This window comes from Monodelphis domestica, chromosome 1 (assembly GCF_027887165.1).
Source record: "Monodelphis domestica isolate mMonDom1 chromosome 1, mMonDom1.pri, whole genome shotgun sequence".
Taxonomy (NCBI): domain Eukaryota; kingdom Metazoa; phylum Chordata; class Mammalia; order Didelphimorphia; family Didelphidae; genus Monodelphis; species Monodelphis domestica.
Window position 1 is genome coordinate 6,022,499 of NC_077227.1, and position 25,251 is coordinate 6,047,749.

A 25,251-nucleotide genomic window follows, 5' to 3' on the forward strand; every position below is an offset into this window, starting at 1 on the left:
TTCTTTCTTTCTTTCTTTCTTTCTTTCTTTCTTTCTTTCTTTCTTTCTTTCTTTCTTTCTTTCTTTCTTTCTTTCTTCCTTCCTTCCTTCCTTTTTCTTTCTTTCTTTCTTTCTTTTCCTGCCTTCTTCTCTTTCTTTTTTCTTCCTTCCTTCCTTCCTTCCTTTCTTTCTTTCTAACTAAAGAAACTCCAAGATATCTTTCAACTCTAAAAGCCCATTATTTTATGATGCTGGAAGGCATAGTTTCTTCCATCAAGGGTTGTGTTTAATGCATAATTCAAGGGTGATTGAAAGAAGATAGATAAATTGATAATGTGGTCAGGCAACAGAGACCATATGCATATGTTGTAGGCATTAGGAATAAGTCAAATTTTATTTTGAGTTGAGTTAATGTAACAAAAAAAAAGTGAGGCAGTATGATATTGTAGGAAAATCCTGGATCTGCCATTTGCCACATTTGTGACCTTAGGTGAGTCATGTCATGTTGCTTGAACTCAGTTTTTTCATCTACAAAATGAGGTGTGTGGGTTGAGTAGTCCCAGCATCCTTTTTCTCTCTAAATCTATGAGCCTATAATTATAGCTCAGAGTGGGAAGAAGTCTAGACTTTAGAGAAATATATGAAATGATGGCATGACTTCAGCTAAAAAGCATTAAGCACCTACTGTGTAGCAGATATCATTAATCCCTGGGTATATAAAAAAAAGCAAAAGACAGTCCATGGGTACAATGGGCATATTTTGTAAAGGGGAAGTAATAGCAACAATAGTAGTAGTAGCAGCAGTAGTAGTGACAGTAGTGAAGTAGTGGCAGTAGTACTAGCAGTAGTATTACTAGTAGTAGGTATTCGTAGTGGCAGTAGTAGTAGTAGTAGTAATAGTAGTGATAGTAGTAGTAGTACTAGTAGCTATAGTTTAAATACTGCTCCCTACATGCCATCAGACCAGGGATGAGAGTTAAATGGATAGACACTAAGGAGATCACTAAGTCAAATACTCTGGACACAGAAGAGCACCCTCGAGGGCAGCCACACTCAATAGACATGTCCACACCAAATGAATTGGGGATCCTCTCTTCTACTGTGCTTGTTCAGGCACCTTCTTTGGGAGACTCTGGTTGTCACAGGAGCCTGACTCCATGCCCCCTCCGCATGGCCTTCTGTCTCTTGACAGGTTCTCATTTTCAAGAAAAAGACGTAACATGGGATGAGTCTTTGTTTGCTCTTTCCAGTCTTGTGCCCTAAGTTGAGCTGTGTGAAGTATATTGAGTGGAAAGCTGGCTCTTCTGTGGACTTCAAATTTTCAAGAGATGCCCTCCTAGGGGGCTCCAAGGGATTTATTTGCCGACAATTTGTGCTAAAAGGCAGTGCTAAAATTTAATGGACAGAGTGCTAAACTTACAGACAAAAAGACCTGAGTTTGAATCCAGCCTCAGATATTTACTAGCTCTGTGATTGTGGGCGAGAAGCTTAGCATTTCTGAGTTTCGGTTTTGTTAACTATAAAACAGATTCAAGCAACAGCACCTGGGCCAACCAGGGGACACAGGGTTAGTGCAGGGTCTGAAATCAGGAAGACCTGAGTTCACATCTGCTAACCCCAGATATTTTCTGGCTATGTGACCCTGCGCAAGTCACTTAACCCTACTTGCCTTTGTTTCTTCATCTGTAAAATGAACTGGAGAAGGAAATGGCAAAGCACTCCAGTGACTGTGCCAAGAAAACCGCAAATAGGGTCATGGAGAGTCAGACAGAACTGAAATGACTGACCACCACCACCAAATAACACCTACCTGACAAGATTATTGGGAGGATCCAATGAGATCACACACATGAGGCCCTTTGCCGAATGGAAAATGCTCAGTAAATGGTAGTGCTTATTAACAGAAGATCGGCAGGAGCAGCCTCTGGTTTGCTCATACTTGGGGTTCTTTTTTTGGTTTGGGGTTCAGGGGAGATTTGATGGGCCGAAGCTCTCCAATTTGACTTCTATCCTTGATCTGATCAACCCAACACAGCCTGGTCCTCCTTCCATCTCAGGCTCTCTCCAAGCTCTGGTGGGTTTAAGGCATGTTTGGGGTAAATGTCCACTCAGCATCATTGAGTCTCCCTGAAGGCTGCTTTCCCCAGAACAATCAGGAAGTACATTGTATGAAGCTAAAAGCTCTTATTAAAGAAAGGCAAGAGCATGGAAGGAGCGATTTCCAAAATGGCTGCTGAGTCCATTTGGGCAGGAACACTCTCTTAGTGAGAGAATCACTGGGTCTGCATCTTCAGCTGGAATATTGGCTGCAACAGGACTGTTTTGTAGAAACTACTCTCGGCTTTCCCTGTTGCCGCAGTTACCCAGGTAATCCCTGTCCCGGAGCTCCAGTGTGCAGTGTACTTTCTCCAAGCTAGTCATGCCTTCATGTTGACTCAACAGGGTAAAGAGCCCTAGTTACCATGAGCTGAATAGCCCCAAGCATTCACTTCCCAGCATCTCCACAGTCCTACCTGCCATGTCAGGGTCCTGTTAACCCATTCCACATGAGACTGAGGGCTAATTATGAGCGATGCTACCATCTGCCAAAGCATGACGGCTTATAGAACCACTGGTAATCTCCCCCCGCCCCCCATCCACAACCACAATGGCTGCCATGTTTTTGCCCTTTTCTTCCTCAACGCCAAGGACCTTATTCTTCTTTGTTTTCTCTTTAGACTCCTGCTCAACAGTAGCTGTGGCCACACTCCCAGGCTATTCTATCAGATGATGGGGAGCATCTTTTCCTAAAGGAGCCCATCGATTCTCCAGTGTTTGGGTAAACACAGCCAGGAAAGCCAAAGACCCCCCATTTCCCCAGATGGCCTTTCCAAAGAAAGGAAGAGGCACAGACTTTGTGAGACTTCGTATTCTTGAGCTGTCAGGCTTATGTATGCCTTTCACCAGGACCAAATTCACTTTTAAAATGGAACTCGATTTCATTGGGTTATATATGTTTATTCACTAGTTTGCATATGTGGGGCGAGAAGAGAATTTTGCACTTTATAAAGTTTTTAATATTCTATTGGAAAATGTAAAAAGATGTGAGGGAAAGATTTAAATAATGTATCCCAAAGAGCTGCAAGTGGATGTCATCTGAAGGTGTTATGTCAGTACGGATTTGGGACTGTTTGGAGAGGGATGCTGCCTGATGACAAGCAGAGATGAGAAAGAAGAAAAAAGAAAGATGAGCAAAGAGGATATATCTTTTGGAGTTCTCATTGCCACTTACTATTCTGTCCCTGATATTTCTGGGGCCAACAGATTTCCTCAGCTGATGAAGTCTTTCCCTGACTTTTCTAGAAAGCCTTGAAGGACAGAACATTGAAGGACAAGGACTCTGTTGGAGCCTCCAGAATTAAATAAAAGTTTTCTTTTAGAATTTCAAAGCTATCCTTCCAGCCTCATTGTTTATCATTCCCTCTTCAGCTGTAGATAAAGTCCAGGCCTGACATCAGGAATATCTGAGTTCAAATTCAGCCTCAGACACTTACCAGCTCTATGATCCTGGGTAAGTCATCTTACTTTTGTCTACATCCATTTCATCACAGGCCGATTGGGGATAACAATAGCACATCGCTTCCAGAGTTGTTGCAAGGATCAAATGAGATGCTTTCTGTGAAGTGTGTGGCAGGATGCCCAGATCATAGTAGATGATGAATAAATATTTGTTCCTTTCTTCTGTTTTACAGTCCACAATCCAGACAAATTTTTATTTTGTCTTTTCTCATTTGTCATTTTGTCTTTTCCTCCTCTGTGGCATTTTGTGCTCTTTCTTCTTCAGGCCTGGAATGTCCTCCTTCTAACCCTACCTCACAGTCTTCAAGCCAGCACTCACATTCCACCTTCTCCACCAAGCTTCTCTGGAGCCCCCCCCCCAACTGTTGTATTTTGTATTTGACTCTGTTGTATCGATTCTGTGTCTATCTGCGTTCATCTCGTGTCTCCCAAAATAATGCCAGCTCCTTGAGAGAAGTGATCATTCTGCTCTTTCTTCTTGGGCCCCCAGTGCCTAGCCCAGTGCTGGAATATAGGAGATGACTAGATGCTCGCTGAGTAGTTGAGTTTTAATCCCTTGAATCTTTAAGGTTCAGTCGCCTTATCTGTAAGATGAGGAGGAAGAGAGGATGCCATCTCCAAGCTCTCTTCCACCACTAGGCTTCTCTGACAGGAGCGCCCACACATGCCCATAACAGCTGGGTTGGAGACGTCACGTTTTCTTTGGCTCCATGGTCGGTGCTGGGTCATTTGTACAGAAGGACCCCGATGAGCCTTCAGGGTTAGTGGGGGAAGACCCGCCCCCTTGTCACCAGGAAGAGAGTGGGTGAGAGATGCAGGCCTCTCTGTTCAACGGCTATGTTGTCTTCGTCCTCATACTCTCCACAATTAAAGCAATAAATTTGAGTAGGGAATTTTAATTGAAGAAATATAAAATGTTCATTGGGATAATGTGTATATTAATTTAATCTAATGTGAATAAGAAGTCACTTGAGATGGAAATGGGAAACAGCCCCTCTAGGCCTAGTACCATGGCAGACAACAAAGGCAAACCTTGTTAATCCACTGGAAATATCCTGTTACTAAGAGCAAACGAGACACTGCCTGCCTGCTTTGGCTAGCTGAGACATATGGAAGCGGAATGGGGGCTTCCAATCTGTCCCTCGGGCTTAGTTAGGTCCAACAGGAGGAAGAGCTCAGAACTGTTCGTGACAAGGACGAAGAAGAGGGACCCAACTTGCTCTGGTGAACTTGGACTTGGCTGGTGATGAATTGGAAGTTGGGGTTTATGGGGACTACTTTCGTGGTGACGGGTGAGTTGTCAAGCGATTGGTATACATTAAATAACTGCCCCAGAATTGGCTATGGACATGAGCCTGCTGGCCTTCCAAAAACGCCACGGAGAAGAAGTCACCCTGGTGGGAGGCATGGCTACAGCATACACACACAATTTATGGCTTCCGATGACTTCTAGACAAAGTGCAAATGCCTTACACGGCCACTGAAGGCCCTCCATTATGCGTCTTTCACCTACATTTTCCAATTTCTTACATGTTTGTCCCTTTCCCATAATCTGCTTCAGCCAAGCATCATTGGCTGTCCGTTTGGCTCATTCCACGTTTTCTCACTTCCATACATATTCATGTGCATTTGGTCCAGGATGGGGGTTCATTGACGGCATTCTAAAACCCTAACTTCCTGCGTAGAACAAGTGGAGTGAATGTCTATTTACTAACCAGGAGATGCAGAGAATAATCTTCTGTCTCTGAAGAGCGATTTTCTGGTCACCCGAAACGCCAAGTGAGAGTTCAGAGACCTCACCTCCCCCGAGAGAGAAGCGGGTCCCAATCAGGACAGAAAAGGGCCGTGTCGGTGGTCCCACATGGGGGAAGACGGTGAAGGGCACAAACTAGGCTGTTGCTCCTCTGTGCTATTTCAGTAAGTCGCTGGGATGAGGCACCCAGTGGGTAGAGGGTTGCCTGTCTATTAGCCCCAAAGTGTGTTTGTTTTCCTGCATGAGCACAAACCATGGGAAGCAGATTGTGCTACACGGGGGGTCTCGGGAAATCTAATGATCTGTCAGAATTCTCATGTGCAATCCAAAATTCAGCTTCTTTCCGATAATAACTCACTTACTGGGATGTTTGGGGCGCTTTCTGTATGCCTTTATGGGCTCCTTTGAACCTTTGTATGGGGCATATTTTCTCTGAGCCATCATAAGACTTGTCCTCTACCCAAATGGACTTGAGAGCCCGAGTGGGAGATGGGGACCCCGTAACCCCCATTTGTGAAGCCTAGACGCAAATGCAGAGTGTTCCAGAGAAATCATGGCGGAGTTAAAAGGCCAATTCAAACTTGACTTGTCTAATTCTCTCTATTAGGACACTGGCAAAAGCCAACTCCTGGTGGGGTCAGTAAGACAAGGATCACTGGGACCTTTGCAGCTTCTCCCACATGGGCCCAGAGGCCTGGGACTCCCTGGACACTGGCTACATAGAGAGGAGTCCGAGCCTTTCCACGAGAGCCCACGGGCAGAGCGATGCCCGTACTAAGTCGGGGACGTCGAGCCTTTCCGTGGGAGCCCACGGGCAGAGCGATGCCTGTACTAAATCGGGGACGTCGAGCCTTTCCGTGGGAGCCCACGGGCAGAGCGATGCCTTTACTAAGTCAGGGACGTCTTGCCAAGAAGCTTTATCGATCGTTATGTGCTGTACACAGTGTGTGGCTCTGGAATGGGGTTGAGAGCTCACACAAGTCTGATGGATGGAGCCCCTCGTAGTGGGCTCTGGAGAACTCTCCAAGAAATAGCCTTCATGGGTCTCATAGCATGGAGCCGCCATCTCTCCTTCATTGGGTGCAAGCCCTGACTCAGGGAAGGTTGAGCTGTCACTAGGACCCATTCACAGGTCTTTAAGAGTAAAAACACCCACCCAGAGCCTGAGTGAGATGCATGGGGACCATCACTGAAAGGGAGAGAAGCTGAGCCCCTCATGCCTTATTAGAGATAGTCTCTGCCTTCCTGCCCACACATCAACTGGCCTGCCTTTCCTGATGAGGTCACAAACAATTTAGAACTACAAAGCCAAGTTTTAGGTGGTTTCAAGGTTTTTCTGATTGTTTGTATGTTTTTATATTTCCATTTCAATTTGAATTTCTGTTAAGGAAATATAGCATTCCACAGCTAGTAATGGCATGAGGATGAATTTGAACTCAGGTCTTTTTTAAATTTTATTTAAGTACTTATTTTAGATTTTTCCATGGTTACAAGATTCATGTTCTTTCCCTCCCTTCCTCCACCCCCCTCCCCTAGCTGATGTGCAATTCCATTGGATGAAACTCAGCTCTTCTTGACTCTCAGTCCAGGGATCTATCCACTGGGCTACCGAGCTGCCACACTAGGGAAATGTCAGATCTAGGCGAGTGCCCAGCAAGTCTGCCTTTGGGAAAAGAGCTCCCGTGATAGCTGGGTCCTTGGGGATCTTAGCTCTGAGGGATATTCACAGTCATGGGCTCTATCCCAGGAAACCCAGGTTCTAGACAGAGAAAGGCATGGAGGAGCTTCCGTCTTCCTCTCTTCTCGGTTTGGCAAACATGGAGCACTTGCTGCTATGTGGGACTGACTGGAAATACTACTTCACGGGCACCATCACTACAGCCCTTTGGATTCGGCACCTAGTCTGCGTGTGGCAGGACTATTTCCCTGACATGCTTGTTTCTCCATTAATAAATGTCTCATAATTTGAGCGAGATTGTAAAGCGAGATTCCTTCTGTAAAGCCCTGATAGATCAGGGGAATGTTAAAGAGCAGAGGAGCATCCCAGGCCTCCATAAAAGAGTGGTAAGGCAGAAGGCCACCATGACCACCATGATGGGAGTGGCAGCAGCTTCCCAGGGAAGGAAGTCCAAAGGACCATGAAACTGCACCCAGTAGGCAAGTGTACGCAGATTCTTGCTAGAAGGAGACCGCAAGTGATCCAGTCCAACTTTTTGTTCTGCAGAGGAGAAATCAAGACAGGCAACGAGGAAGAAATGCCCTTGTCTGAGGTGCCTGAGGTTGGGAGCATCAGAGCTCATCTGAGACTCCTTCTCTTGCCTCCCACCCCCATGGCCATCCCACACCCCTCACAGCCTCCTAGCCCAGTGGGGGAAGAATCCAGTTTGACGTGCCACATCCTGTTAGTAAATGTGGCTCAAGAGAAAGGAGCACTAAAAGGTCCTTAGAACGATGGCGTGCAAAGGGCTGCTCCAAAGGCAGAGATGAGTCTCACCGGCTCATCTGATCTTTGCCAAGGCAGCACCAGCTTCCAGAACGGTGACGTGCTGAAGTGAGGGCCCATCCTGGCTTGTTTAAGCCAGCACCTCTGTTGACAGCAAGGATGGGATCTGAAAGGAGCCGGGCTCTGCGCTTTCTCCTGTGACATCTTATCTCGGCAAGCCGCTCGGCGTGAGGCACAGCCTCATGAAATAAATAATGCTCGGATCAATAAAGGAACCCAGATTTCAAGGAGCACCCGGCGATGCACGTAGCAGCTGAGATCCTTCACCCATCTGTGGGCTGGCAAGAACACTTTGCATTTGAAATAGATTCAGGGAAAGGCAAGAAAGAGAAATGAGATGAGGCAAGATCTCCAAACTTGGGCATTTCTCAGTATTTCCTCTGACAGAGGCCCTCCAAGACGGAATCAGGTGCATTTCCCTTGTTGGCTCCTTCCCCCGACCCAACTGGCATCACATCTAAACGCTCGATTGTCATGCGAGAGAGTAGGATTAATTCACGTTTAAAGCAGAGAACTGCCTCGTGTCCATCTAGGAAGACGGCATGCTTGGCTTTAGCTGCAATGTGGCTGTTGAGGGGGGGTTTCACATGGAATATTGAAATCGTGACCTATTTGACCATGTCTTGGTTTCCCAATGATGTTTGATCCTAATCAGGCTGAAGCCCTTCAGTCTATGTTGCAGAAGACTAAAATGTCCCCTGACAGAAAATGGGGTTAATTGCTTATTCCAGAGGCAAGAACAAACTGAGTCGGGGAGTGACCGTCCCTTCCGTGTAGCCATGTGGGGGATGGACTGATGTTGTGAGATCTGTGGATGCTCTTCCAGGAATCCAGGGGGCCATGCGTGGGCTAGAGGGAAGAGGTCAGCCTTAGGAGACAGGTGAAGGCAGAATCAGTGAGACGTGGCCAGTGCTTCCCACGACATTCCCTTTGGAAGACATCCTCCCCTTCCCTATCCGCTATTCACTGGACAGAGGCTTTGGGTTTTGTTTTCGAGCAGAGAATCATGGTTCTTCAGACACTATAAACCCATCAGGCATATCTCACTTTGTGGGCAACATTCAAAATTCACAGCCGCCATTCCCCAGTGAAGGGAGCATTTTGTCATTCTGGGGCCGAGATGGATCATTTTAATGAGAGATTCCGACTCAATGTTTTGTTCCCAGAAGCTACATTTCACTCCCTCCTGGCTCAGCTCCCGTCTATGTGGTCATCACACTCTGGAACTTCCCCCAGCACCTGAGACCTCTTCCTCCCAGAGCATCCATCCAGGGTCCCTGGTAGCCTTCCTGCCTTGAGTCTTCCTTCCACAAGAGCTCTATTTTGTGGCGAGGTCTAGACCAGCCAACCTTCATTCCACACATGGCTCTGTTTCTGATGAGCCCCTTCCAATCACTTCTACACTGTGCCCCAAAGTGGGCACCTCCCCAGCCCTCCTTTTAGGGAGCTCTTTGAGGCATGGGACTGTCTTCTTTTGTGCTTGTACTTGCTTCTTCCCTGCTTATCCCAGTGCCTGCCTCATAGCAAGTGTTCAATAAATGCTTATCGCCTTGTGGTTGCCTTCTTTCCTCAGAATCCTTTCCCTCCTTTGAGAAGTGAGCCATTGAGCAACAGTACTGAGCCTCCTTTCTCTGTTCGCTGACCACGTGTTGGCTGGCAGAACCTTCTCCACTATCATTGGCAGAATCTTTTACAATCCAGATTTTCACTTCTCATTCTTGCTGCATTCATTTTGTTGGTTCCGTGTTTCAATGTACTCAAATCAAAGTTGGCTCTTTCATGCGGAGGGTTTTCTTCTGTCCCAAATTTAGGGTTAGGGTTGGGATAAAGAAATAATAGCATTTCCAGTCCTCAGATTACGTCATAAAGCAGCAATCACCACAATTTCTGTTTCTGTGCCTCAACCTCCTCACTCCCCACATGGCACCATGATTCCTGCCTCAACGGCATGATAGAATAATAGGAAAAAAATAAATCAGCAGGATAACTGGAATCCAAAATAACAGAAATCACTAACCCTGAAAACATCTCATTCAATATGTGGAAAAGAATTGATAATTTGCTGAGAATTGCTGAAAAATTGACAATTCGATTTTGACATTAGATTTTGACGGACATATGACAGTAGTCACCTCTCCAAATTGGTTTGGGACCCGAGTAGGAAAGATCAGCCCATTAGAAAGAAAAAAGGAGAGCCAAGTCAATTACTTTCCTGGGTTCTTGGGGGGAGGGGTATTCATTAAATAAGAGCTAAAGAAAATAATAAAAGATAAAATAATTTTGATCTGATGAAATTCAAACCCTGCTTGAACAAAACACACATGCATGCATGCAAACAGGTACATGTCAATTCCAAGGCATCTTTGGTTAAATGGACCATGTGGTAGAGCAGAGAGAAATTTAAAATGATGCCAAAATAGAAAATAATAACTGCAATATTTATAGTTCATAACACAGCGAAAATGGTTATTAATATGGGCAACCCAAGAAAAAACAACAGGCCTGGAGGCTTAATGGTTTACTGAATAATTAGTGGGTCAAAGAATAAATCACATAAAGAATTAATGGCTAGGAAAGAGAATGAAAACAACAAAGTAACATCAAAATCTCTAAGATACAGCTACAACACGTCTCAAAGAAAGAAAACACTCTCTCTAAAAATAAACACTATTTTAAAAAAAGAAAAAGGAAAGATTAATGAACTGGTTATGTGATTAAGAATAAATAAGAAAACCAAGCAATACGTCCCAAATGAGCACAAAAGAAAAAAATCTTTAAAATGAGAAGACATAGGGATAAATTAGAAAGCATGAAGCCAAGGACTAGATGGTGGCACAGTAGACAGAAGCTCAGAGTCAGGAAGACCTGAGTTGAAATCTAGTCTCAAACATGGACTAACTGTGTGATCCTGGATATGTCACTTAATTTCTCTCTGCTTCAGTTTCTTCATCTGTTAAAGGGAGATAATAGCATCTGCCTACCAGGGTTGTTGTGAGGATCAAATGAAATAATTATTTCAAAATATTCAGCACAGCGTCTGCACATATTAGGTGCTTTTTAAATATTTGTTGCCTTCTTTCCCTAAAAATGATCAACATAATTTAGATTTTTTATTTTTAAAGAATAAAATAAATTTTTGGTGAACTTTGATTTTTTTTTAAGAGGAAAGTAGGTAACATAGTGGATGGAATGTTAAACGTGGAGGCAGAAAGACCTGAGTTCCGATCTTGCTTCAGTCATTTACTAGTTATATGAGTTTGGGTATGTTCATCATTCATTTCCTTATCTGTAAAACTGAAGAATAGCATCTGCCTGGATTTTTATGAGGATCCAATGACTAAATTTATGGGAAGTGCCTTTGTAAACCCTCTGGATGTATATAAATGGTAGCCATTATGATTTCATGGTTTCATTATCTCAGTATTTTGTTATTAAATCAAGAAACAGAAAAGGAATGCAAAGAATTATCAAAAGTAATTATCTAGGGGCAGCTAGTTTATGACTCAGTGGAAAAAGAACAAGGCCTAGAGACAGGGGCTTCTGGGTTCAAATCAAGACACTTTCTCACTATGTGGCCCTGGGCAAGTCCCTTAACCCCCATTGCCTAGTCCTTACCATTCTTCTGCCTTGGAACCAAAACACAGTATTGATTTTAAAACAGAGAGTAAGATTTTTTAAAGCAATTTTCCATTCAAAATTGTTTGACAAGAAAATTAAGCATTTATTTTTATTTAATTTAATGTATTAAGTTTATTATTAATTCAATATATCATATTATAATATATCTTATATCATATTTTATAATATAATATGATATAAATATTATTTATATTATTTTATTTATTATTAATTATTTAAATTTAATTAAAAGAAATTGAGGATAACTTACAAAAATATTCAATTCTATATAATTTATATATTCTACATATATAGAACAAAGATATAATAACATATTATTTAGCCCCCTATCATTTCCCTTGAGATTCTAGGTGGTTTGTTTCCAGAAATGAATGTTAATATGATTTTATTTCATTTAGTGAATTATCGCCTTGATAATTTCATTCGTATAATACTAACTGTAAGTTAGCCTACGTGGACTCCCTTTCTAGTATATGGTTATGTCCTCCGAGTAGTGTGTTCTCCCATTTCTGTAGGATTACTTTCCTTTGTATTTCTTGAAGTATTCGGTGCATCCTGGTAAATTGACTCAGAGACTTCATGCAGTTTTTAGGCACTTTGAATAGCATTTCTTTTCGCGTTCGTTCCTCCGGATTTGGATTTTATGAATGGAAATGGTGATGATTTGGGGGGAAATTTCCCATCCTGCTGCTTTCTTGGAGGTACGACTTATGCTGTTGACTAGTTTCATTCTTAATTATGTAGGTTTTCTAAGTAAGCATCACACTATCATGGAAACAGGGACGATCTTTTGTCCTCTCTGACAGTACTCACGCCATGAATTCTGTTCTCCTGTCAAGGCTAGTGGGAACATTTTAGAACGCTACAGACCAACATTGGGGAGAGGGAGCTTCCTTGCTTTGTCCTGAATTTCTTGGAAATATTTCTAGCATTTCCCCATTGGATGCACACGTCACCTTGGGATTTAGATTTATACTTTCATTTTAACCAGGCTTAAATCACCTTTTGATGGTTTGGGCTAGTAAGGATTTAAGCAGAAATGAATGTTAAAATGGTTTCGTGACTAAAACTCCATTTGACTTGGGGAGAGAAAATTCCTACATCCTCCCTCAGACACTTAATCGCTGTGTGACCTTGGGCAAGTCATGTAATTGGCTTCAGTCTCGACTTTCTCATTTATAAAACGAAGCTAATAATAATGCCAACCTTTCAGCTTTGTTGTGAAGACCAAAGAAGAGAACCTTTGTGCAGTGTTTGTCAAAGGTGCAAAATGCTACATAAACACTAGCTTTCTGTTATTATTGCTGTTGTTTTTATTACCATCATCTGTCAATATATCTGTCTTCGAGGACTTTTCACTGTGTCCTGTCATAAGAAGTCATTTCATCATCGTGAATGTGTGTGTGTGAGTGTGTAATTGGAGAGAGAGAGACAGAAGAGAGACAGACACAGAGAGAGAAAGGGAGGAAGGGAGGGAGAGAGAGAGAGACAGAGAGAGCACTCGAGAGATACGCTTTTTGCTAGGATTTTATTTTAAATGTTTGTGTTAAAATCCCTCAGTGATGTTGGTCGTACCTATTTTGTTTTCTTTCTCTTTACCGGATTTCGGTTTTAGCAATGTTTTTGAGCTGATTTGTGTAACATTGATATGAATTCTTGTTTTGTGGAGCCCCCCTAAAGCAATCTGGAGCACCTTTTTATTTTATTTTTAATGCCGTTTGATGATTTCTTTCTGGCTTCTTCCACTCTTTTGGGGTGATTCAGTGATGTATGACGACCTCCACTCGAGCCATTCATATTCAAAATTGGGACTGGGAGGTGCCTGTTTTGCTCCCCTTATTATTTCCATGTCAGTTTTGCCTTCTTCTTTTAGTCATCCATTTGTCCTTGAAATGGCGTTTGTTTGTTCTGTTTCGATGTGACTTCTTCCCCCTGATTTCCCATGGCTTCTGCTTAGTTGGCCTCTGAAATATCAGGTGGTGTCATAAAGCACGCAGAGCATGAAGACCTGGTTTCAGGTTTTGCCTCTCATGCAAATTGGCTGTATGAAGCTGGGCAAGCACAGTGCCTGGCACACAGAAAGCAATTAATCAATGCTTATTGATTGACTCATTGCAGTGACAGCCTCTCGGGCCTCTGCATAACACGCAATGGCTGTGTGTTGAGGAGAAGGTGCCAACCTAACCTGGAAAGGGTGCTGTTTCACCTGGGGGCTTCACTAACAAAGGAAATCCCAGGTCTAGTCTGCAGTCCTTTGTGGCTCCTTCTCTTTCTCTATAGATAGATAGATAGATAGATAGATAGATAGATAGACAGACAGACAGATAGACGGACGGACGGACAGACGACAGACAGACAGATAGACAGACGGACGGATGGCTGGATGGATGGATGGATGGACAGTTAGACAGAAAGATAGGGAGACAGACAGATGATAGATATAGAGAGATAGATAGATATAGAGAGATAGAGAGACAGACAGATGAGGGATAGATAGATAGATAGATGATAGATAGATAGACAGACAGACAGACAGACAGATAGACAGACGGACGGACGGATGGATGGATGGATGGATGGATGGATGGATAGTTAGACAGAAAGGTAGAGCGACAGACAGATGATAGATATAGAGAGATAGATAGATATAGAGAGATAGAGAGACAGACAGATGAGGGATAGATAGATAGATAGATAGATAGATAGATAGATAGATAGATAGATAGATAGATATGTTTTAGTAAGATGCATCTATCTGTTCCATCTTTTTCTAAGAAGCTTTTTTGTTTTTGTCGTTTCTTTGTTCTCATTTTTCTTGCTTCTGGTTTATTCTGAATTATATCACCTGATTCATGCGTGCTAGCCTTACTTGTTCCTTCTTATTCCTCTCTATGACACCCAAAGGAGTAGAACCAAATCTGAACTCTTTTCTCTGTCCCCTTTATGGGCTTCCACATTGAGAAGTCAAACCCTTGTCTCTAACTTCTGCTGGGCTTCACAGTTAGCAGTAGCAATCCAAGAAGAACAAAGCTGAATGGAAAGCGATACCCTGGAATGGGACAGGCAGTGCATCTCCGTCCTAAATCTGGCCCCAGCCCTACTCTCTGCCCGTCCTGGGGTCACTGTCCAATACGAATAGCAGGGAATCCTGCCTCTCTTTCCAGGTCCTGCGTGTCACTGTGTGCAGCCTCAATTTAGACATTCAAAACCCTTTATTCCTATTTTCCTCCAGTGGAAGCCATTATTGGGCTCTTCTTGCTAGCCATATAACTCCCATCCCATAGACTATATTTCAGTGTCTGTCACCCTCCTCCTTTCTCTGTGTAGAGACGCGCCCCTTTGCTATTCACTTCCTCTTCATCATTATTCCCACAACCCTCACTCTTCTTGAAATATTAAATTAAAATCCCTTCAATGTTTACCTTTGGATTTGGTGGGGGAACATTCCCAACTCCCCCTGCCTTTTGCCTCTAGGCCCCTCCCCCTTTCATGTAGCTGACACTGTATTCTCCTTCCCACCAAACATATCTATTCACTTATAGAAATGGGGAGGATTTAGCCCCCAAACTGTTCGTTTGCTTCTTCCTCCTTTGCTTCTTCTGATTATTTAAATTTCTCTCAAATAGATACTATTTGTCCCTTGGTAATCCGTCTTTGTTCTTTCTTTTACATCTCAGTTCAATTATTTTTTAATAGCCTACATACATAGATAATTGATTTGATCATTTGGCCTTTGTTTATAATTGTATTTATTTATCTTTATTATGTTTCTGTTCTGAGGGTATTTATCAGCCAATATTTTGCTCACCTTTGTTGTTGTTGTTTTTTAATGTTTGTTCAGTTCTTTCTTTTTCAGCTCGTTGGTTGGGAAAAATGTCTCAAACATCTCTCTTGAATTATGCTCTTTTAGCATTGATGATTAGGCTTAGGTTTGCAGAAGGTGTTAGTCTAGCTCGCAGCTTTAATTCCTTTGCTTTCTGCCTTTTCCTCCAATTTCTCATGTCTGTGGAGCAATCCAGGACTGGGGGTTATTCAAATGAACATCCTATCATTTCTGGAAGTCTTTCTCTTGGAAAGTCAGGAAATATCAAGTTAGTTATTGGAATGAAACTTTCTCTATCATATGGTGTGCCGTGAGTTTTGTTGTTCCTGTTTTCTCCAAGCACTGATGCGTGGATTCCATTGATCAGTGATTTCTCTATTGCCTTTATTCAATTGACCTCTAGACAATCTGCCTGTTTTATGTACTCCAATGTGACATTTAGTTGCTTGTTGGTTGGTCTGGTTTCCTTTGGTTTTCCCATTGTCTCCTAGAGGATATGGGATTACTAACTCGTCTCCACACATACTATCATTTTGTTTTTGTTTGTTTTACTTGTTTTGGTTTATATGAGATTAACATAATCTTTGAACACTGCTGCTACCTTTTGCTTCTCTTCTGCCCAGTTTTCATCTACTTCCCTAATTTTACATTCCCAATAAGTTGTTTTCCCTTTGAGAGTCTCTTCTTTTGGGGAGAATGAATATTGTATCTTTCTAATACTTCATTCCATTTCTTCAATTCTTCATTAAACCTTTGGATTCTGACCTAATTGTCTTCCTAATATCATCCTAAAATAAGATACAGTTTTGGAAGTATGGTGGAGTTTCTAGTCAATGTTCTACAATGTCTTGGGACTCCTTAGAGTAGCTTTTTGAGCTTACATTTTGGTTCATCAACCTTCATGGTATAACATTTGTTCATAATGTTTTCACTCTTCTTTGGATTCTTGTTCATTCTTTCTTCTTTTTTAACATGTCTCCCTGTGATCCAGTTATTTAGATAGGCTTCCCAGAACCTCTATCTTTTGGTCTTCAAGCTATGACTTGTATTACCCCAGGATTATCTCTCATACCTGCTTATTCTTAGCCCCTTGGACCTTCCACCACAGCACAGTCCCCTGAGTATGGCTCTGTTCTTCCTCTTTCCATTGAGAATGTAGGAGGGAGAGAGGGTGGGATTCAAGACTTTGGTGGGGGGACTGGACACAGAGGGATTTCCAGGTCTGTTTCCTTCAAGTCAAAGCTTTTACCCCTCCAGCCTAAGACACTCTCTGCTCGGTGCTTCTCTCTTTCTTTGTTCCTTGGCTTGTCTCATCTGGCCTCTGCCACTAACATTGGGTAATCTGGCTCAAGTTTCTTCCACACTCTTGGCCTCCATTTTCTTCCCTGGAAAGTGGGAGTGATGAATAATTACTTGATTTCCTTCCTTCTCTAAAAGGCTGTGGGACCAACATAACCTTTCCCAGTATGTTTCATGAGTTTTGTTTCTAAGCCCAGAAACATGGAAAACTGAGACAGCAAAGAAAGGAAATGAGAAACAGGGGGGGAAAGATTACTTTTCTTTTTTTTTTTCATGGAAAGAACAAGAGTAGAGACAAGTCTTGGTGCAGAGCCCAGGCTGAAGCTCTGTTATTTCCATTTTATTTTATGTTTTCCCATCCCTAATCAAGCGTACCAATCAAATATGATCATTTAATTACCATATCAGGTTCAAATTCATTTTTACTGATACAATTAAAAGATTGGCAAATATTCTATTACAAGTGGCTTTGAATCCCGTTAACAAAACCGTGATTGTAATTTGATGTGAAACTCACATGATCTGATGGAAAAATTGATTTTAATTGTGTCGGGGGATCCTCTGCCTGCCTCCTCTGGCTCCCCTCACATCCGCAGTGTCACTGAGAATTAGGCAGCACGGCCACTTAGACGTTGGTGGAAAAGCTCCGTCTACACAACCGGCGTCCTCCAAGGGAAGCACCGGACAATTTCTGCCCTGGCCCAGCCCGGCTCCCCAGCTGTCTGGCTTACGCACTCCTTCGCAGATCCCAGACCCCGAAAGTGTTTCATTTAACTCCAGGGTGAGTTGAAGAATCTGGGCGCACCCAGAGTGCAGCAATGCTCGCTGTGGCCCCACCCAGCCCAGCCTTGTGAATGTTCATTTTCCGCTCCATCCCGAGGCTCTCGGCCAGGTAGCCTTTGTGTCTGCGTGAGAACACGGATGAGCTCTCCTCCTCCAAAAGCAAGTGAATCGTTCATTTTTGCCCCGCACACACGCACACGCAGGCACACACGCACACACACACCCGCACACAAATCCGAACAAGATTTTTTCAATTAATGTTTTTTGCCTGTTTCGTTTGTTTCCACCTGACACCACAGATGTGATGCTGTCTTTCTCACAGCTGGAGACCCTCTAAAATGGCCTCTGGGATAATGTGAATGTCAGGCAACAAAGAATGCGGCATTTCAAGCCGGAGAAGGCCGTACTTATGAATAAGCCTTGCCCTTTTCTCAGGCTCCTCAACCGGCTAATTCCGAGGGCTACCTGCAACTTTCTAACCTGCCAATTAGCCCGAGAACGGGCAGGGGGAGGGGAGGGGATGACCCCCCTCTCTCCTCCCCGGCTAATCACCTGACTTCCGGGATGGTGACCGATCTCGCCTCCAAGTGGCACGTGACGTCTCGGATCTTCTGGGCTCCGGCAGATGGCGTGGCCAGCCTCAGCCTCTTCCACGCAGGTGTTCTCCAGAGCCCTGATCACTGCCTCGCCCTGCTGGGAGACACAACAGTGGGCTTTCCTTGGAGCCTCTGCGGTGCTGACTCGGGGCCGAAAGGAGCCACTGAATCCACGTGGGCCCAGAAGAGCTGGCAAATGGGCAGCTCTTGGTCAGAGAGGAAAAACAACGCTTTCTGATGTGGCGCCTTAAGAAATGAATTTAATCACGTGGGTTGCCAGGTAAACACTGACATCACCCCAGCTTCAAGGCTCCGAAGTCTCAGGCTCCGCAGGCCTGTGTTTAGTGCAGGGCCTTCTATGAAGGGTTCTTTTTCATTGGTGACGACCAAGAGGAATAATCGGGATTAGAAAGCACCAATCCCGGGGCATTCGCTGTTACTTTGGGCCCACAGTGGTTCGTTTATCCAGTCTGGCCTGGAATCTGAGCCTTTACATTGACTGCTGTTTGACTCGATGGCAATCACTTCCCCGCCCTCAGCCTCAGTTGATTTCAATGGGCACACTAGGCTACATATTGTCCAGGGACTCGGCCTCCTTTTACCTGATTATTCTTTTTCTCAGTTGTTAAACTTCAAATGTAAAAACAATTTTAACAATTTTTTAATTGAGTTCCAAATCCCTTCCGTCTCTTTCCCCTCCTTGAGAAGGCAACTGGTGTGATGCAGATTCTTCAGGTGTAGTGATGCAAAACACATGTCCCTGCAAGCACACTGCAAAAGACTTTGTGAGACTGTCCACCCCCACCGCCTGCCAAAAAAGGAGAAAAGTAAAATAAATGGCGCACGCTTCAGTCTGCATTCAGACTCCATCGGCTCCCTCACCAGGGCTGGAGAGCATTTTTCATCCTAAGTCCTTCAGAATTGGCTTGGAACATTGTATGGAGGATCTCGGAATGGTTAGTTGATTAGTCATACCCAACTCTTCATGACTCCATTTAGGGTTTTCTTGGCAAAGACCCTGGAGTGGTTTGCCATTTCCTTCTCTGACCCACTTTACAAATGAAGAAACTGAGGCAAACAGGAATAAGTGATTTGCCCAGAGCCATACAGCTAGTAAGTGTCTGAGACCACATTTGAACTCAGGTCCTCCTGAATCCAGGACCAATGCTTTCTCCACTATGCCACCCAAGTGTCATATGAGTCTTTCACAGTGGCTCATTGTCCAAGGGATGAGGAAGGGAAGGTTCAGAGAACTGGTGCCCTGCCCAGAGTCTCCTATGTATGTATAATTAGAATTTTGTTCCCCAAGACTTGCTTTCCCAGCATCCCATTTACATATCTACTTTACATAGCTAATGTAGGGAACATATAAGTTTTGTGTAGCTCCACCCTCTCTCACTCTCTTCTCCCGGGAACACAGCTGTGGTGGTTGGGTGAGTGCCAGGCAGGAGAATTTTACTCACCTGACTTTCTTTACTTAGACAATTAGGCTTTTAACTTATATTTCTTTTTTCTTCTATTTCAAGTGATTATTAATAAATCTTCTAAAATATAATACTTGGAGTTATTGGATATTAATTAAAATTTTATATGTAGTAAGGGTCAGAGCCAAGGCTTGACTTTTAAGTTTCTCTTTGCTCCAAGTCTAATACCATGTCTGGTAGTCCTTCATACCCTCCATGATGTGGTGGAGAAGCTCCATGTGAGTCAGAGACATCATTTTGATTCCCTGATGAATCCTGGTACATCAAGAAATCCCAGAAAATATCTCTCCTCTTTTGTGGACAGAGAAAATTCATTTCTTGTCGCACCCCACCACAATCTCATATATGGATGGTCACTACACAGTTCCAATGTGCCCTAGACAACAGTGACGGTGTATTCACTCAAGCTGTTGGTCATAGACTCTACCAAAATGTGCGCCAATTTGCTCTGTCTCCAGCCATGGACAGTATTCTTAGTTATGCCTTAAGCATGTCTTCATTTTCAAAGGAAGCTAAGTAACACTAAATTGACACTTCAACCCATCAGCCTTAGAGAGACAACCATACCCAGTCTACATCCTGTTGTTGGTGAGTCAACCATTCATTAAACCATAGTGACGATATCAATCACATTTAATACAAAAAGAGTAGAAAGCCAAAGACAAATATTGAAGGGGATTCAGAAAACTGGGACACTGATACAGTGTTGGTGGAGTTGTTAACTTACGCAACCATTTTGGAGAGCAATTCAGAGGGATACAATTTTGAACCAGCAATGAATGCCACTACTAAGCCTGTATTCCAAAGAGATCAAAGAAAAAGGAAAAGGAATTATATTTACAAAAAGTGTTCATAGCAGCCCTTTTTGCAATGGAAACGAATTGGAAGAGAATGCCCATCCCTTGGGGAATAGGATTGTGGTAGAATACTCTTGTGTTAATAGAAAGTCAAGCAGAATGCTTTACAAAAAACCTTGAAGGTCTTATATGGACTGATGCGAAGTGAAGTGAGCAGAACCAGGAGAATTGTAACAGCAATGATCAACTATGAAAGATTTGTCAGGTGGGGCGGCAAAGGGGTTTATCAAACACGAGTTCCTCTGGTCATTTGCTCCTGTATTTCATTTATTCCATTGATCCATTACTCTGTTTCTTGGCCAATACGGGATTATTTTGACGATTGCCACTTTATGACGTTAGTATTTTTTTCTGGATCTATGACATACGTTTTGGGCCTTTGATTGGCACGGCACTGAACAGGTAAATTCATTTAGGAGGGCTCATTCTTATTATACTGGCTTGGCCTACCCAGAAGCAACAAATATTTTTCTAGTCGTTTATATCTGACTTTATTTGAGTGAAAAGTGTTTCGTAATTGAGTTCCGATAGTTCCTGTGCTTGTCTTGGCATTTTCTTGGGATTTTCTGTCACCTAGACTTCCTTTAAATGGAATTTCTCTCTCTATCTCTTACTGTTGGACTTTGTTGGTGATATATGGAAATTCTGATGATTTATGTGGTTTGGCTTTATAACCTGCAACTTTGCTAAAGTCATTCGTAATTGCTATTACTTTTTGACATCTCATCTAGATTTAATAACTCCTACATGCAAGGTAGCTCGTTCAGGCATTAAAGAGTCAATTTTGTTCAGTAAGAATTGATGTGCAAAAGCACCTCATTCCGGTTAATTCTTGGGAAACTGACAGCAGATACCTGTCATTTTTGGCTAATGGGAACCTTAAATTAAATAGGCTCATCGTAGGTGGAGAGAAGCACATTCTGGACACAAAGGCAGGAAAACCTGACTTCACCTCCAGCTCTGGTCATGTAGCCCCTGGGTGATCCTAGACAAGTCACTCAACCTTGCTTGCCTTGATTTCCTCGCTGGTAAAATGGGGACAATCATAGCATCCACCTGGCGGGAGTGTCGTGAGGATTCAATGAGATGAACTTTTCAAAACATTTTGCAAACCTGAAAGTGTTCTGTAAATGTTAGCTCTTCTGATGGCTAAACGGTTCCGAATCTGCTCTTTCTGGGTATCCGAGAGAGACCCGGCCATCTTGTGCCGTGTTTATTTTATCCTTCACTTTTTCCAACGCCGCCTCTTACCGACTCAATAGTCCTTTATGCTCTGAAAAGGGCCGAAACGTCCCTTGTAAAAGGTATCTTCGGTTCAGGCAGATTCTTTACACGTGCACGTCATCAGCGCTGCCTGCTTTCTGCATTATCTCCCCGCACATACTCCAGCAGACTGCAGACAGGGCTCACCCTTCAGGAAAATGGCCTGGCGGCTCCACTTCTCCAGATGTTTGGTGATCTCATCCCTTATTCATGTCTCCAGGATTTTGCCAACCGCTGGGGTCAGACTATTATCTGCTGTTTATGTGATTTCCTGGTTCTCTCCTCGTCTCTTTCTCCAGCACCCGTCACTCTCCTCCACACACTCAATGCCAAGAGCTTCCAGAGGATCAAGGAGAAAACAAGCAGGCAAACGAGAAATGGGCTTGAACCGCGTTTGAGTTCCGTTTTCTTATTAAAGATTCTTGAGATGAGACGCCTCTTCGGTTTGAATCTGGTCTGCCTTTGTCCTCGTTTCACATCCTGAACAACCGATCTTAGACTTACTTAGAATCTCACCCCCAAAAGTTTCTGGGGCTGAACTCGGCAAGCATGAGTGTGGGGACAGCGAGACGATTCAGGTGATAGAGAATCAGGGAAGACCTGGGTTTAATCTAGCCTCAAACATTTCCGAGCTGAATGACCCTGAGCAAGTCACTTAACCCCATTTGCCTAGCCTGTATCACTCTACTCCCTTAGAATCAGTACTTTAGTATCAGAAGGTAAGAGTTTAAAAAAATAAAAACTACTATGTAGCAGGCACAGTGTTAAGTGCTAGGGGATACAAAGGGGGAAAAGGAGAGAGAGAGAAAGATAAGACAGTCTTTGTTCCCTCAAAGCCCAACATCTAATGAAGAAAATAGCAGGCAAACAACAATGTCCATATGAGACCGTTGAGAATGCCAGGCTCTGGGAGCTGGGACCATTTTTAAGATTAGTTAATCCAGCAATAATCTCTCTTTACATTTGGGTGGGACTTCCATCAGTCAATCAACTAACAAGCATTTATTAAATATCTTCTAGGAGGGGACAGCTGGGTGGCTCCATGGATGAAGAGCCAGCCCCAGAGATGGGAGGTCCTGGGTTCAAATCTAGCCTTGGACACTTCCTAACTGTGTGACCCTGGGCAAGTCATTTAACCCCCATTGCCACTTACCACTCTTCTGCCTTAGAACCAATACACAATATTGATTCTAAGATGGAAGATGAGGGTTTAAAACAAACAAACAAAGAAACAAACAAATAAATGAATGAATTAATCAATGAATGAATGAATAAATGAATGAATATCTGCTAGGTGCCAGGTACAGAATTAACCACAACACAAGTCAACTCCAAGCCTTCAGTGAGCTTACTTTCTATTGTAGGAGAGCATTTTGTAAAATCTTGGAGTGATTTCATCTAGGCATTCAATAGTTTTTATCTTTAATTAATTGCTTATTTTTTATTTTTTTTCCAAACTGGCAGTTTTTTAAAAAAGGAATCTGTCCCTCTGGGAACGTTTGGGAGCCTTCCTTGTCCTTGATGGCTTTGGTTCTCTTGGACATCCTTGGTTTAGGGTCTTTTACTTATTCTTACTGACTTTTACTATGGAAGTCTCTTTCCCAATGAATAGCAAAAAAGACCTTAGTATCCCCCACCAGCATACTGTTCTCAAGGCCTTGACTAATATAGAAATGCCTTTCTTTTGGGAATGTGTTCCATCATCTAAGACCAGACAAATCATGCTGAATGAACATTTCTTATTTTTCGGCAAACTTGGGGGGTAGAGTATAGTATATTGAAGAACTCCCTTGCCTCAGTTTCCCCATATGCTCTCCATAGGAAGTTTCCAAGAAAGTGGAACCCAAATCTAGCATTTAATAGCTTGAGCTCTTTTACCTGCTGGAAAGAGAAATTCTTTTAAGTATCTGTTTTACCTTAGCTGTGCTCATACCCTAAGGAGATCTTTTCGAAAGGGAGGAATTTCAATTTGAATAAATAAACAAGTAACACACCTATTGTGAGGGATGCTGGGAAGGCTTTTCTGTTCTCAAAGTGTGTCATATTTATATGCTCCAAATCTTTGTTTACAATTTCTTGGGCTACTTTGCCTGGGCACTTTTCCCTTGAGCAAAACACCCATCACTGGAGGCAAGAGAAAGAAGATTTACTCCCAGGCCTTCTCACTCCCATTTCAGAGAGATTCCACCAGGAAAATGGCAGAGAAGGACTTGAGCCTGGGCCCAATTTTAAGAGGGGAACAAAGGCCAGAAGTGAAGAAAGTCTTCCCCTTCCTCTCCCCTCTCCAGATCGTTATTAATGGATGGGCATTCCTCGGCTCTGCTGACCTTCTCTGGCGATCCCCAAGACACCGAGAGAAGGCGCTCACCCCCAAAGACGAACACACAACAAAACCTGCCGCACCCAAATTAATCACCGTCTCCATCTCCTGAAGTTGGGATCGTGGCCCTCATCACTTGCATTCCAAATATTCTGGAAAAGATGCAAATTACAATTTCAAAGTTTTTCAGCTGGAAACTGGATTTCAAGGGGAGCCTCTCCCACTGCCAGCCCTCAGAGTTCTCTCAACCTGTTGGATTCCCCGCCCCAAAAAGTCATTATTTTAGTGGAGATCGGCATTGTTTGTTCCACGCTGCCTCTGATGGCTCCGACTCCCAGTTAGGAAGCTGCAGGATATTAATATTAACAATGTAAATAACAGGCAAGTCATTGGAGGGCCCAGGAACTTGTCTCTAATTTTCAAAGGATGTGCTTTACTTAACTACGGCTAATTAGCTGTGATCTCCACATAAGCAAGGAAAACACTCCTCGGCATTTGCTTTCACATTCCAACAGACAACTCTGCAAAAGGAACTTGTGATCATCTCCCAAACTGTTAGAACCCCACGCCATCTTTCCTTCCCGTCAATAGGTTTCTTTGTGGAAGGAAGCCTGGAAAGAGGCGGATTCTCCCCACCAAGCAGACTCCCCACCGATCCAGAAGGGTCGCCCTCTCCAGTTCCTTTTCTCTTGTTGAATAGGCTACCTGGTGTTCAGAAAAGTCTGGCGTCTCCACCCAGGTTTTAGAACCAAGTGATTTTGAATCTCTCTCCCCCTCCCTCCTCTCTCCCGCCTCTCTCTCTGTCTCTCTCTCTTCCTCTCTCTTCCTCTTTGTGTGTGTGTGTGTGTCTCTCTCTCTCCTCTCTCTCTTCCTCTCTCTTTATGTGTCTCCCTCTCTCTCTCTCTCTCTTTCTCTCTCTCTTCCTCTCTCTCTCCCTCCCTCCCTCCCATTCTCTCTGTCTCTCTCTGTCTCTGTCTCTCTGTCTCTCTCTCTCCCTCCCTCCCTCCCTTTCTCTCTGTCTCCCTCCCTCTCTCTCTCTCTGTCTCCCTCCCTCTCTCCTTCTCTCTGTCTCTCTCTCTCTGTCTCCCTCCCTCTCTCCTTCTCTCTGTCTCTGTCTCTCCCTCTCTCTCTGTCTCTCTCTCCCTCCCTCCCTCCCTCCCTTTCTCTCTTTCTCTGTCTCTCTCTCTTTTCTCTCTCTGTCTCTCCCTCTCTCTCTGTCTCTCTCTCCCTCCCTCCCTCCCTTTCTCTCTTTCTCTGTCTCTCTCTCTTTTCTCTCTCTGTCTCTGTCTCTCCCTCCCTCTCTCTTTCCCTTCCTTTTCTCTCTCTCTCTCTGTCTCTCTGTCTCTCTCTCCCCCTCTCTCTCTCTTTGTCTCTCTTTTTCTCTCTCTCTATCT